Here is a 12371-nt window from a genome sequence, read left to right on the forward strand (position 1 = left end):
TGGAGTTACAACTGTCATGCAGGAAATTGTGTATAATGTTGTGTGCCCATAATTTGTTCTGAATGTGAATGTCCTTCTTCAGGTATGTGCCATATATCAAAAAGGCAGAGAACCACATCTTTAGGCAATGGGACATTATTGAAAGGTTTTTAATTGGAGAGTAACATGATCAGATCACTCAAGTTGCATTTTGGAATGTGGATCAGAGAGGGCTGAGTGTAGAGAACAGATGAAAGGCTGTGGGAACAGCCCAGGTGAGAGGTAATGGTAGCCTATGCTACAGTAGCGGCAATGAAAATGCAGAGAGGTAAACAGATTTTAGGAGTATTAAAGAGGCAATATTTGGAATATGACTGAATGTGGGCAGGAAAATTAGTAATAATAGAGATAAAATCAATAAAAACCACCCCAACCATTAATCCTTAGTTTATCTAATTAGTTTCAAACTTCCTTCCACACCAAACCTCTTAAAAAGCACATTAAGATGAAACCAAATGGATTTTTAGCTCAGGCATACACAAGGCACCATGGGCATTTACAGCCGTGCAGAGTAGGCAGGCAGAGAAGATGAAACAAAATACTGGCCCTGCATGTACACAGCTGAATCTTTGGAAGGAAGAATAAGCCTCACTGCAAAGGCAAATATCAGACTGGTAGCCAGATGGGTGAGCCACAAAGGCCGAAGGACACAGCAAGCCCAGGTGCAAGTGAAGCAACTGGCCCAATCAAGCAGGTGGAGCACAATGCAGAGGAATCCAAGCATCCTGTCTGCCTTCCCCAGGCAGGCCAGCAGATAGGCAGGTGGGAGGTTATTTGTGGACAAATTGTCCATGGACGGAAATGGACTGGTATAAAAATCCAGGTTCCTGTCCTGGGCACAAGGACTGGCAAGTGCCACATAGCATGTCAGGACCCAGCCCCAGGCTGAGCTCAGGGCCAATGTCTAGTCCTGAAAGGCGACTGTGCCTTTGGGTAGGTGAGCTAGAGATCAGGCAGAAGCCAGATCTGTGGGCTGGGCTGCCAGTGGCCACAGAGAGGACAGATGGCACTTAGGGAAACACAACTGTCAGAGCCTGTCACTGAACTATCAAACCCCAAGTTCAGGTGGATGTCTGGCCACCAAGTCCCACCAGTGGCACAGAGGTGGTTAAGCTACTTCCTGCCTGAATTGGTTTGGATTCAGGAACGGGAGTGGGGGCTGGGGTTGGCAACTGAAAGTGAGATGCATCAGTCGTCCTAAAGGGGAGCAAGGGAGCAACATAAAGGCATGGAAATTGAGGCAGGAGGCCAACAGGTTTGAGTTATTCTGCTGAGCTGTGTACCGTGCCCACCCTCAGATGGACGTACTCATGGGAAAGAAATGGCTACAGTTAAATTACCTACTTGGAAGTCTAAGGGGGAGACATTAAGAAGTAGCCCTTCATTCCACCAACATGTATTGAGCACCTACTGTGTTTACAGGTCTTTCTTTGGGACATGTAAAAATGCCAAAGTCATCATAATCTCTGCCTTCAAGTATCCTACAGTAGAACAAGCATGATAGGAGACTCACAAAAATAACTATGAGAGAAGTCCTAGCCAAATGCTGTGGAGCACAAGGGAAAGTGAAGAACAGCTGGAAGAACAGCAAAGTCTCACAAGCTTCGTGGGAAGAGACTGTGGCCATTTGTGTCTGGTCAGCACAATTCTAGCCATTGCTGCATCAGAGATTTCAATCACCTCTGGGTGATGCCAGCTGCCTCCAACTCCAGGTTTGAAGTCAGAGCCACTGTCACTTAATCCACATCTCCCCTATATCTAAGTCTTGAGTGTTATAATCTAACAGAGGGAGCCTAGGATTCCATATGACAGGACAGACAATCCCTAGCTCTGTCCCTGACTAAGTAGCCAAGTCCTCATTCCCTAACTTGCCTGAACTTCAATTTTACTCCCCCTAAAATAAGAATAAAGACAACACACAGTTCAAAGGGCTGTTTCAAGGATTAAATGAAATCATGTATATGAATGTGTTTTGTAAATTTTAAAGACTGGAAAAAACATGTATTAATTTAATGGTGTCCCAACTTGAGCCTAAACTGGGTTGCCGCCATGCTCGGGTGTGTTTAATGAACTGGTGTGGGGGGAATCCGGGAGTCACCTTGTATGAGGACGGGGAGGTGGTTTTGCTCACATGCCAGAAAGTGACAGTGACAGGTGGGCAGCACATGGGAAGCTTCAGATATCTATGCCTAGCCCACCCATGACCAGGAGTCACAGCTCAGCAGAGAGAGGGGCTTCCTCAGTTGCAGAGGCCGAGAGAGCTGCTTTCACAAGGGGACATTTCCATTGCCAGTGGCGGGGGTCGGGGGATCAGGAAGGGGAATGCTCTTCCCTACACAGGGAGAACTCCAGGGCATGTGATGCTATTTAGTCACCTAAAGAGTTTCCTCATCAAGGGAAAGTGTTCCTGGTGCCGGCACGAGCACGTAAGGTATCTGCCACATCTCCCCCTCAAGCTGCCGGGTGACCTAGACACATTGCCATTATGGGGTGGGGGAAGAAGAACAAGAGGGGTACTTGTGAGTGGCTGTGAAATGCTCCTGGGAATGAAGTCTCAGGGGCAAGAGTCAGCAATGATAGGCCATTGCCCCTAATATGACCCCAACAGCAGGGCTCACAGGTGGGTAAGGCCCGGAGAAACTCAGGTCATGGTATCATTCAGGCAGGACAAATGTTAGATGGCATGTGAGTTCAGGTACCATTAGCTGCTATTTCCAGTTGCTTTAATTTCTTCATTCGCTCAGGGAGCCTGAGAAGGGATGTGTGTTACCCAGTAAGGCTGGAGGCCCCTTCTCTTAACAAAGACCACCCAGAAGTGAGCCAAGGCGTAGGAAAGCACCCGATATGTGCTTTCAGCAAATGCCACTCAAAGCTGTTGCGGTGTCTGGTAAAGCATTTCTCTTGGCTCTCATCTTGGTGTTTTCCAAGGCGGGAGTGCAGATGGAAGGATGTGTAAGATTGTGACACGGTAGCTGCATGGTGAGGTGGGAAAGGAGAGAGAACAATTGTACCCCAATAAGGAAATATAAAATGTCCCTTGTCAGTGGAGATGGAGGCAGGGGGCATTCAGGGAGCTGGTGGCAACGGTGAGCCAGAGAGAACAAAATGCCCCCTCCTCTAAAGATATGGCAGGAGGTCTGGCCAAGGGTAGGGACATTGGGTTTTTCCTCTCTCCCTGCAGCCCACCGCCATTAAGTCTAGAATTCTGGCTCAAGCATCTTGAGACGAGCCTCGGACGTGCCCAGCATTGGACATGCCACACAGACGCCTGCATTCACTCAACAAAGAAAGAGTAAATAATTCATCCAAGGTCTGCCAAGACAGCACTCTGGCACCATAGTGCTCTCTGAGGTTGAAGGTTGGCTCTTGCCAGACAGGGCGGAACCCAGAAAACAACAGGAGTCTCCTTAGCAATTTGGAATTTCTGTCCAAATGCCAGCTCACAGGCCTCTCTGACCAGTCCAGCCGTGCCCTGGGCCCCTGCAGTACACCTCAGCCGAGCTTCATCCACAAATTCCTGCCTCCAACAGCCCCTTTCCCCAGCCCGTCCTGAGTGTCAATCACAGGTCTGAGTGCAAGAGACTTGGCCCCTGACTGCCACGGAAGAGCTCGGCCTCAGGACGGGGTGGGGTGGGAGGCCAATAGATCCACGGGTCCCAAAATGGGTAGCGAGTGGCTAACTGGTGAGCAGGCAGGTGTGGGTTTGGGGAGAGAGTGACATTTTGTAGAGGTGGAGTTATTTCAGCAGAGTTTAAACAGTAAGTAAGAGCTCATCAGGCGGGAAAAGGAAGGGAAGAGGACTAGCTAGAGCTTTGTTGGTGCTTAGAATGTGCCAGGCAGTGTGTAAAGGGCACTTCGGGGAGAGAGAACAGCGGGTACAAGGTCAGGAACGTGAAAGTGCCTGATATGTGTATGGACGAATTCCAGACATCGGCCTATACACAGGCAAATTCTGTGCAGGTAATCTTTCCTGTCCTGTGGGAGTTGTCAAAAGATAAGGCAAGAAAGGAAAATCAGAACTGAAAAAAGGCCTCAAAATTTTAAAAAATATATATATTAATATATATGTGCATAGATCTGGAAAGATAGCTATATGTCAATATGTCAGCATTGGTTATAGTGGTAAAGATTCTGGAGAGTTTCCTTTTTATTCTTTCTGTATCTATGTTTTCTTCCTCCCCGCCCCCTAACAAAAAGAAAAGAGGCTGAGGAGGTAGGTGGGTCTGAATACCATCTTGGAAAGTGTGTGTTTGATTCTCAGGCACTGGGGAGCCACTGAAAATTCTTAAGCAGAAGAATGGGGTAGCAGGTATGAGCTATCCAGAGCTGCTTATGTGGGAGGCCTTCGGCGATTCACTTCGCTCCTGCTTCCTGGGGCTGTCTTGCTTGTGCCACCTGCAGACCCAGAAGTCAAGCCTGTGGGATTAAACCTCTAGTCCGGGAGATCGAAGCTGCCAATAATGAGCAGAGAGGCACAATGTGAGTGCATTTCTCTGCCCACTCAGAGCGCCCCAAAACTTAACAGCGGGCACAAAACCACCTGGCTCTGCCCCAAGCACAAAGACAAGGAGGGGGGAAAGGACAGGTGGCAAAGCATTCATAAAAGCTAGGGAAAAAGCACATTGGTTTTTTCTACAATGTAGGAGCTTTTATTACTAGAAAATAAAATCCTGTCTGAGCAAATGCCAGGAAAACGATTAAGGGCTCAATTTAGATCAGGAGGCTTGGCTGGGCACCGCCGAGCAGGGAGCTAAACAATGTCAGCCACACTCTCTGTGCACATCACGTTTGGGGTGAGCAGCCCAAGCCCCAGCTAGGCCTCTTGCCGTCAGTTTTGCAGAATTACAGTCAAGCTTTGGCCACTTGGTTCCAGTTAAAAGGATTGTGTGGAAGGAAGGATAAAAGGCTCTTGCGTGCAGACCAGCTACTGCATCTGAGGACTAGGAAGAAATGCGGCCAGGGTGGTGCCGGCCCCTGCAGAAATGCTTCTTCCTGTGGTTCTCAGGCTCCCCAGGCTGACCCAGAAAGAGCATGAGAGGTGGAGGAGTATGGGCTGGCTGTGCAGTCAGGCAGGCCTGGGTTGGAGCCCCCATTCTACTGCCCATGGGGCCTATGGGCAAGATTTTAACTTCTCTGAGTCCCAGTGTCTTCACGTATAAAGTGGATATAACAATGAATCGATTGCCATAGGGAGAAAATGACATGATATATGTAAAGCACCAATAAAGTAGACCCCTGGTAGTTGGTAGCTTCTTCCTTTCCCTTTTTTTTTCTCCAGGGCCTCCTAAGCCAAAGAATTGTGGCGCAGTAGGAAGGACACAAGATTAGAGGTTGGAAAACTAATGTTCTTGTCCTGGTTCAACTATTAATGAGCTGTGTGACCTTGGGCAATTCACTCAGTCTTTCTGGGCTTCACTTTCCCCCACTGAAAAATACGGGTCTTGAATGAAATAATCTCTAAGGGTTCCTTCTGTCTCTGACTTTCAATTAATATCATAATATTAATTCATTAATACCACGAGGCAGTTGCTATGGGCCAGGCATGTTGCTCAGCAAAGCACATGCATTGTCTGATCAGGTATTATCATCCCTAGTTTACAAGTGAAGAAGATGAGGTTTTCTGGGGCTCAGGAACTTGTCCCAGATTGCACAGCTAGTGAGGACAGGTCAGAAGATGTTTGTCCTGACTTTTTTTTTTTTTTTTTTTTTTAACTAATTAATGTAGCCCCAGGGTTCCAAGTCTTTTTACTGAACAGGTAATAGAATCAAACCACTCTGCACATTCCAGGTCAGGTTTAAATAGCTGCCAATTCTTGAAACTATAACCGAGGTTTCAGGCCTGAGGAATACTGATCCACGTTAGCAGTGTGAAACGGGCCCCATGAAGGAGAGACTCTTCTATCAGGAGGTGAAAAAAGAAAAACACTGCCATTGATCATTCCTGGGGCTATCAACAAGGGCACAGGGAGAACACCAGGGTGGGGACCCAGAGATCCAGGCAAGTGAGGAGTTGTCAGCCGATGAGTAAGCAGTCTGCAGCTAGGGGCCGGTGCAAGCAAGCCCTCTCAGCAAAACACATGGGTTCATGCAGAGTTGGAGTCCACTTGCTTACAGCCCAGTGGAGTAAGCAGGGAAGAGGGAGAGCTGTGACTTGACAGCCAGCTGCTATCCCCGGGAACACAAGGCCTGAGTCTGACTGGCAACAAGGAAACTCAGGGAGAAATACCAAAGTCCAGCACTCACGGCCAGGCCATGGAGCCCAGGGCTGGGTATGTTGAGCTGTTGCTAAGCCCTGTATCAGTTGTCTATTGTTCTATGACAAACCACCTTAAAACTTAGTGGTTTTAAACATGAGAGATACATTACTTCTTACAATTTTATGGGTTGGCTGGGCTCAGATGGGCAATTCTTCGGCTCTGTGTAATGCCAGCTGGGTTCACTTGTGTGGCTACATTTGGCTAGGAGCTCTGCTGGGGCTAGGGCATCGAAGATGACTTCACCCACATGTCTGGCAGTTGGTGCTGGCTATCAGCTGGGACACCTCAGTTCTCTGCCACCTGGTCTCTCATCCTCCAGGGCCTCTCTCCACATGGTCTTTCCACCAGGATAGCCTGGACATCTTTACGTGGCAGGTGGCTTCCAAGAGGGCAAAATCAGAATCAGGTCAATACACAAAGAGTCAACTGCATTTCTTTATACTAGCAATGAGCACTTTGGAACTGAAATTTTAAAAATAGTACCATTAACAGTTCCAAAACATGAAATACTTAGGTATAAGCTAACAACTACAAAACACTGAAGAAAGACACTTTGAAGAATTAAATAAATGGAAAGATATACCATGTTCATAGATTGAAAGACTTAATATTGTTAATACCTCAATTTTCCCCAAATTGATCTGTCGATTTATGGAAATCCAAACATTATCCTAATCAAGGGAGCAAGTTTTATAGATATTTACAACCTGATTCTAAAAAAAGGCAAAGGAGGCCAGGCACAGTGGCTCACACCTGTAAACCTAGCACTTTAGGAGGTCAAAGCAGGAGGATCACTTGAGGCCAGGAGTTTAAGACCAGCCTGGACAACATAGCAAGACCCCATCTCTATAAAAAATTAGCCAAGCATGGTGGTGTACACCTATAGTCCCAGCTACTCAGGAGGCTGAAGCAGGAGGATCACCTAAGCCCAGGAGTTCAAGGTTACAGTGAGCTATGAGCGGGCCACTGCACTCCAGCCTGGGCAAAAAAGCAAGACCTTATCTCTAAAAAAATATTAAAAATAAAAATAAATTTTTTAAAAAATCTAGTCAATACTCCTCCAGTTCCACCCTGGAGAGGATACCAAGTATTATCCCCATAGCAAACAAGTATTGTTAAATATTCAACCTCCCTATTAACAAAAACATGATAATTTAATGAAAGAAATGCCATTTTGCTTTGCCACTATATATCTAAAAAAAAGTTTAATAATACCCTGTATTGGCAAAAGTATGATGAAGTGGGCACAATCAGATGCAATGAGTGGGCATGTGAATTGGTACAGCCTTTTTGAAAGGCAATATGGCAATATGTATCAAAAGCCTTAAGTGCTCTTGTTCCTTGGAAAAATAAAGCCACTTGTAGGAATCAATCCTCATGAAATAGTCAGAGATTCTGATGAGGATCATTATCTTTTCTGCATCAAAATGCTGTCTCCTGCGTCACAGGGATAGACGTGCAGTGGGTCCTAAACAAATGTTGCCAACTAACTGATTCTTATAAAACATCTGCCTCCAGCCAGGAGCCTGGTAGGAAAAGAAGCCTTCTACCTCCTGGGCCTGTTTGGGTCTGTGTAACAGCATTCAGTGACTGTCTCCATTCCCTGCGAACAACTAAAGTGATGGGTGTGTGCCCATTGAGTTAGCGAGTGACACCTCTTGCCACGCCCATAAAGACAGACTGACTGTTTCATGAGAGACAAACCCACAAGACCACGTGAAAGACAATCAAGGCAGCAAGAGAGCCAGTTCAGTAGACCCTGAGGATTGCCAGGATAGCCGGGGAACACGCTGAGAGGCCGCTGGGCTGAGCCCAGGTTACAATGGCAGATTCAGGCAAAAACCGATTTCTAAGGAGTCCAGGGAATTCAGGAAGGTAGCTCAGCTCGCCTCAGCATTCAAGAGGCAAAGAAATATCCTGCTCAGCAGCCAGAGAGAGGAGGGCCTCAGCCCAGAAGTGAATCATGGGAAAACATGGACACCTTATAATGGAGAAAGACCCCGAGTCCAGGCCTTGTGTCCAGACCCCACCAGCAATGCCCATCCCCTAATCACAGCTACTCTCTTTGATGTCAGTTAATGTTTCATTAATCCCTTTGCTCCGTGATATTATCTGGGCTCTGCAATTCTACTTCCCCATCCTGGCTGTTTATGCAACTGCCTCTGCCCTAGCTAAGGTGCTCCAGAGACCTCCTCAGTTCTGCTATCCGGGCTCGCTCCTCTGCCCCCAGCTCCCAGCCATGCACGCCACACAGCCCCACACACCCTCTCTCTTCCCCCGAGGTTACAACAGCCACGGTGAGGCTGAGCTGACAGGTCCAAGTTATTAAGGAAGCAAGGAATCTACCCCTCATAGTGTTTCTTAAGGTGGAGAACACTTTATTTTTTATTATTATTTTTTTTTTTTGAGACTGAGTCTCACTCTGTTGCCCGGGCTAGAGTGCCATGGCATCAGCCTAGTTCACAGCAACCTTGAACTCCTGGGCTCAAGCGATCCTCCTGCCTCAGCCTCCCGAGGAGCTGGGACTGCAGGCATGCGCCACCATGCCTGGCTAATTTTTCTCTATATATAGTTTTTAGCTGTCCATATAATTTCTTTGTATTTTTAGTAGAGACGGGGTCTCGCTCTTGCTCAGGCTGGTTTCAAACTCCTGAGCTCAAACAATACACCCGCCTTGGGCTCCCAGAGTGCTAGGATTAAGGTGTGAGCCACTGTGCCCAGCCAGAGAACACTTAATTCTTGACAATGATGACCATTCCTAACATTTGTTTGGTGAGCACTCACTGTATTCTAGGTGCTGTACCGGCACTCTACATGCATTACAAATTATTACAATTTAATCCACACAGGAACTCTGTGAGGTGTGATTGGTATTGTCATGATTAACACACTCATTTTACACATGAGGAATTGAGGGCTCAGAAAGGTTAAGTAATGTTCCCAGGACAATAGGGCTAATAAGCAGACCAAAGACATGACTTTGAACTCATTCATTTAGCAAGTATGAACAGAGTACCTACCCTGTGCCAGTCACCACTATGCTAGGCACAGGCACTAGGCTATATCAGTGAACAAGACAGACCTAGTTCCTGCCCTCAAGAAACCCATTGTCTAGTAGATTAGGTCCACCTTGAGCCACTATAGCTACCTGCTTGCCTATAGAGTCAGGATTCAAATTCATGTTTTCTGCACCAAAGCCCAAACCCATAACCATGACACTGTCTGCCTCTCTCTTACTGGTAATTGTCCCCCTGGAAGAAACACGAAGTCTTGGAAGTCCTCAGGCTGAAGTCCAGCTGCATACCTGTGTGACCAGATGTTGATGTTGGAGGAGATGCTGTGAACTGGACACATGGAACCTTTTTTAAGACTTTACTCAAGTGTCACTTTCTCAGTAAGGCTACTCTAACCACGTGTCTCCTATCAGCATGGTCAACCCATCTTTCTCTGCTCACTTTTGTCATCGTACTTGTAACATTATTTTATATTACATTATTTGTTTATTACATCCATCATTTAGTATGTGATTCTTCATACTGTAATATAAGTCACCCCAAGGGCAGGGAATCCTTACCTGTTTTGTTCACTGATGTATCCCCAGTGCCTAGAGAGAGCCTGGCACACAGAAAGTACTCAGTAATTAATTTTGGTGTAAATCAATGAAGGTAAAAATTATGTACAGAGTTAGTGGACCAGTGGTGCTAATTAGGTAGCAGTAAAGGACACAGACGAAGAACTGAGCTGGGAACTAAGTTCCCAGTGCATAGGCTAGGAGTTAACCTCCCGACAGTCCAGAGAGGGATATTGCAAGAACTAGAAGAGGTGGCCAACTAGGTCACAGCCTGGAAAACAGAAGACCCTGCAGGCGGTAGAGTGTCTATTCTTCTCCGTGCTCAGAAGCATGTCAGGTATTTGAGAGCCAGGAAGCCAGGGTGGATCAGGAAGCGTGTGGCCTTCTGTGTTCTGCAAGAAGCCCAGGCAGGGAGTCTGGGGGTCACATGAACAGTCAGGGGTTGGGAATCAAAGCAGGCAAAGGCTGAAATCCAGGAAGTCTGAGAGAACAAGATAATAGTACCTGCCCACCAAAACACGGAAAAGAGCCTAATCCTGAGAAGAGGACTAGCAGGAACTAAGGTTTCTTTCAAGTTTTCTCCCAGGAGGTATGTGGTCCTTAGAGCCACAGGAGTGAGCAGGGAAGACAGTATGGTTTAGAGGCGTGTGCATACCTCTTCCTAGCTTCATGTTTAGCGACTTCACAATTGTAGCTTGAAATTGGCCGTGGCAGAAGCGTTTACACCATAGAAATTGGCAAATGCTATAAATCAGAGATTGTTTGCTTGTTGGTTGGATAGCTGGTTGTTAAACACTCACCAGCACAACACCAACATAGTTTATTATAGAACTGAGGCTGCTGGAAGATTCGGTTTGGGGCTGAAAAAAGAAGAGGCTGGAATGGCAGGTGGGTACTTAGGCTGAGGAATACTCCATGGACAGACACCTGAGCCCTTGGATAACTGCAGATCAAGCAGAGCTACACTTAATAGAACCCTTCCCTGGGGTTCCTCCATTCACTGAAGAACTTACACAGGGACATTTTCTCTTGTTTGGAAGCCAGAGACTCATTTGAATCCATTTTTTCATTTGTTCATTCATTTGACAAGTGCTAATAGAGGATCTACCATGTACCAGGCTAGCAGCTAGGCCATAGAGGTGACAGGACAGACTTGCTCCTGCCCTCATGGATCTTGTTAGCTAGTACAGGAATCTACTAATTACGGCCTGAGGGCCAAATGCGCTGTGACCTCTTTTAGCAAATAGCCCTTAAGTTAAGGATGGGTTCTATACTTTTAAAAGGTTGTGAAGAAGAATATGGAGGAGGAAGAGGAGGAGAAGGAGAAGGAAGGGGGAAGAGAAGGAGAAGAAAAAGGAATGGGCCAGGCACCATGGCTCATGTCTCTAATCCTAGCACTCTGGGAGGCTGAAGCAGGAGGATTGCTTGAGGTCAGGAGTTCCAGACCAGCCTAAGCAAGAGTGAGACCCCATCTCTACTAAAAAATGGAAAAAATTAGCTGGGCAACTAAAAATATAAAAAAAATAGCCAGGCCTGGTGGCATACATCGATAGTCCCAGCTACTTGGGAGGCTGAGGCAGCAGGATTGCTTGAGCCCAGGAGTTTGAGGTTGCTGTGAGCTAGGCTGATACCACAGCACTGTAGCCTGGGCAACAGAGTGACACTCTGTCTCCAAAAAAAAAAACATGAAAAGAAAAAGGAATGACGGAGACCACGTGTAGCCTGCAAAGCCTAAAATATTTACTATCTGGGCCTTTACAAAAAATGTTTGTCAACCCTTTGTCTAGCAAACTAGACAAACCCTACTCCTGTACAGCCACCCTAATTGGCCATTAATTGGGCAATGTTTGAGCCAGGAGTTGGCCTGAGGACAGAACCAGGAGTCGGCAAGGTGACACTAACAATTACAAGGAATGAGGCTGGACGTCGCCTGGGGGACAGCTCAGTTATCAAACAGAAATATGTATTTGCACATATTTGGCTAGGTGGCCCAGAGGTTGAGACTGAGGCCTAAAAGTTGAGCGCCAGGAGAGGGCAGGCCAGCGGTTAGCTCAGGGACACAGCAGGCAATAGAGTCAGAGGCTCCTCACTAGAGCAAGTCGCAAAGGTGGAGAACAACAACGGCTGATGCTTCCAGAATGCCTGCTACGAACCACGTGCTGCTCCAAGCACGTTACACATATTAACACCTTTAATCTTCCCAATAGCCCCGTGAGGTCGGTCCTATTATTATTCCCATTTGGCAGGTGAGGAAACTGAGGCACAGAGCAGTGGAGTAACATGCCAATAGTCACACAGCTGGCAAGTAATGCAGCCAGGATTTAAAACCAGATAGTCTGATTTTAGGATCCAGGTTGTTACTCACTGCGCTGCACTCTCTCTCGGACAGACTGGTGGGGGAAGGAAGGGCGGCAGATGGAGAAGGAGAACAGGAAAGAGTATGATGATAAGCTGCATCCAAACCCAAAGGATGAGCAGAGGAAAGCAGGGTCCAGTCCACAGTC

Source organism: Eulemur rufifrons, chromosome 7 (assembly GCF_041146395.1).
Source record: "Eulemur rufifrons isolate Redbay chromosome 7, OSU_ERuf_1, whole genome shotgun sequence".
NCBI lineage: Eukaryota > Metazoa > Chordata > Mammalia > Primates > Lemuridae > Eulemur > Eulemur rufifrons.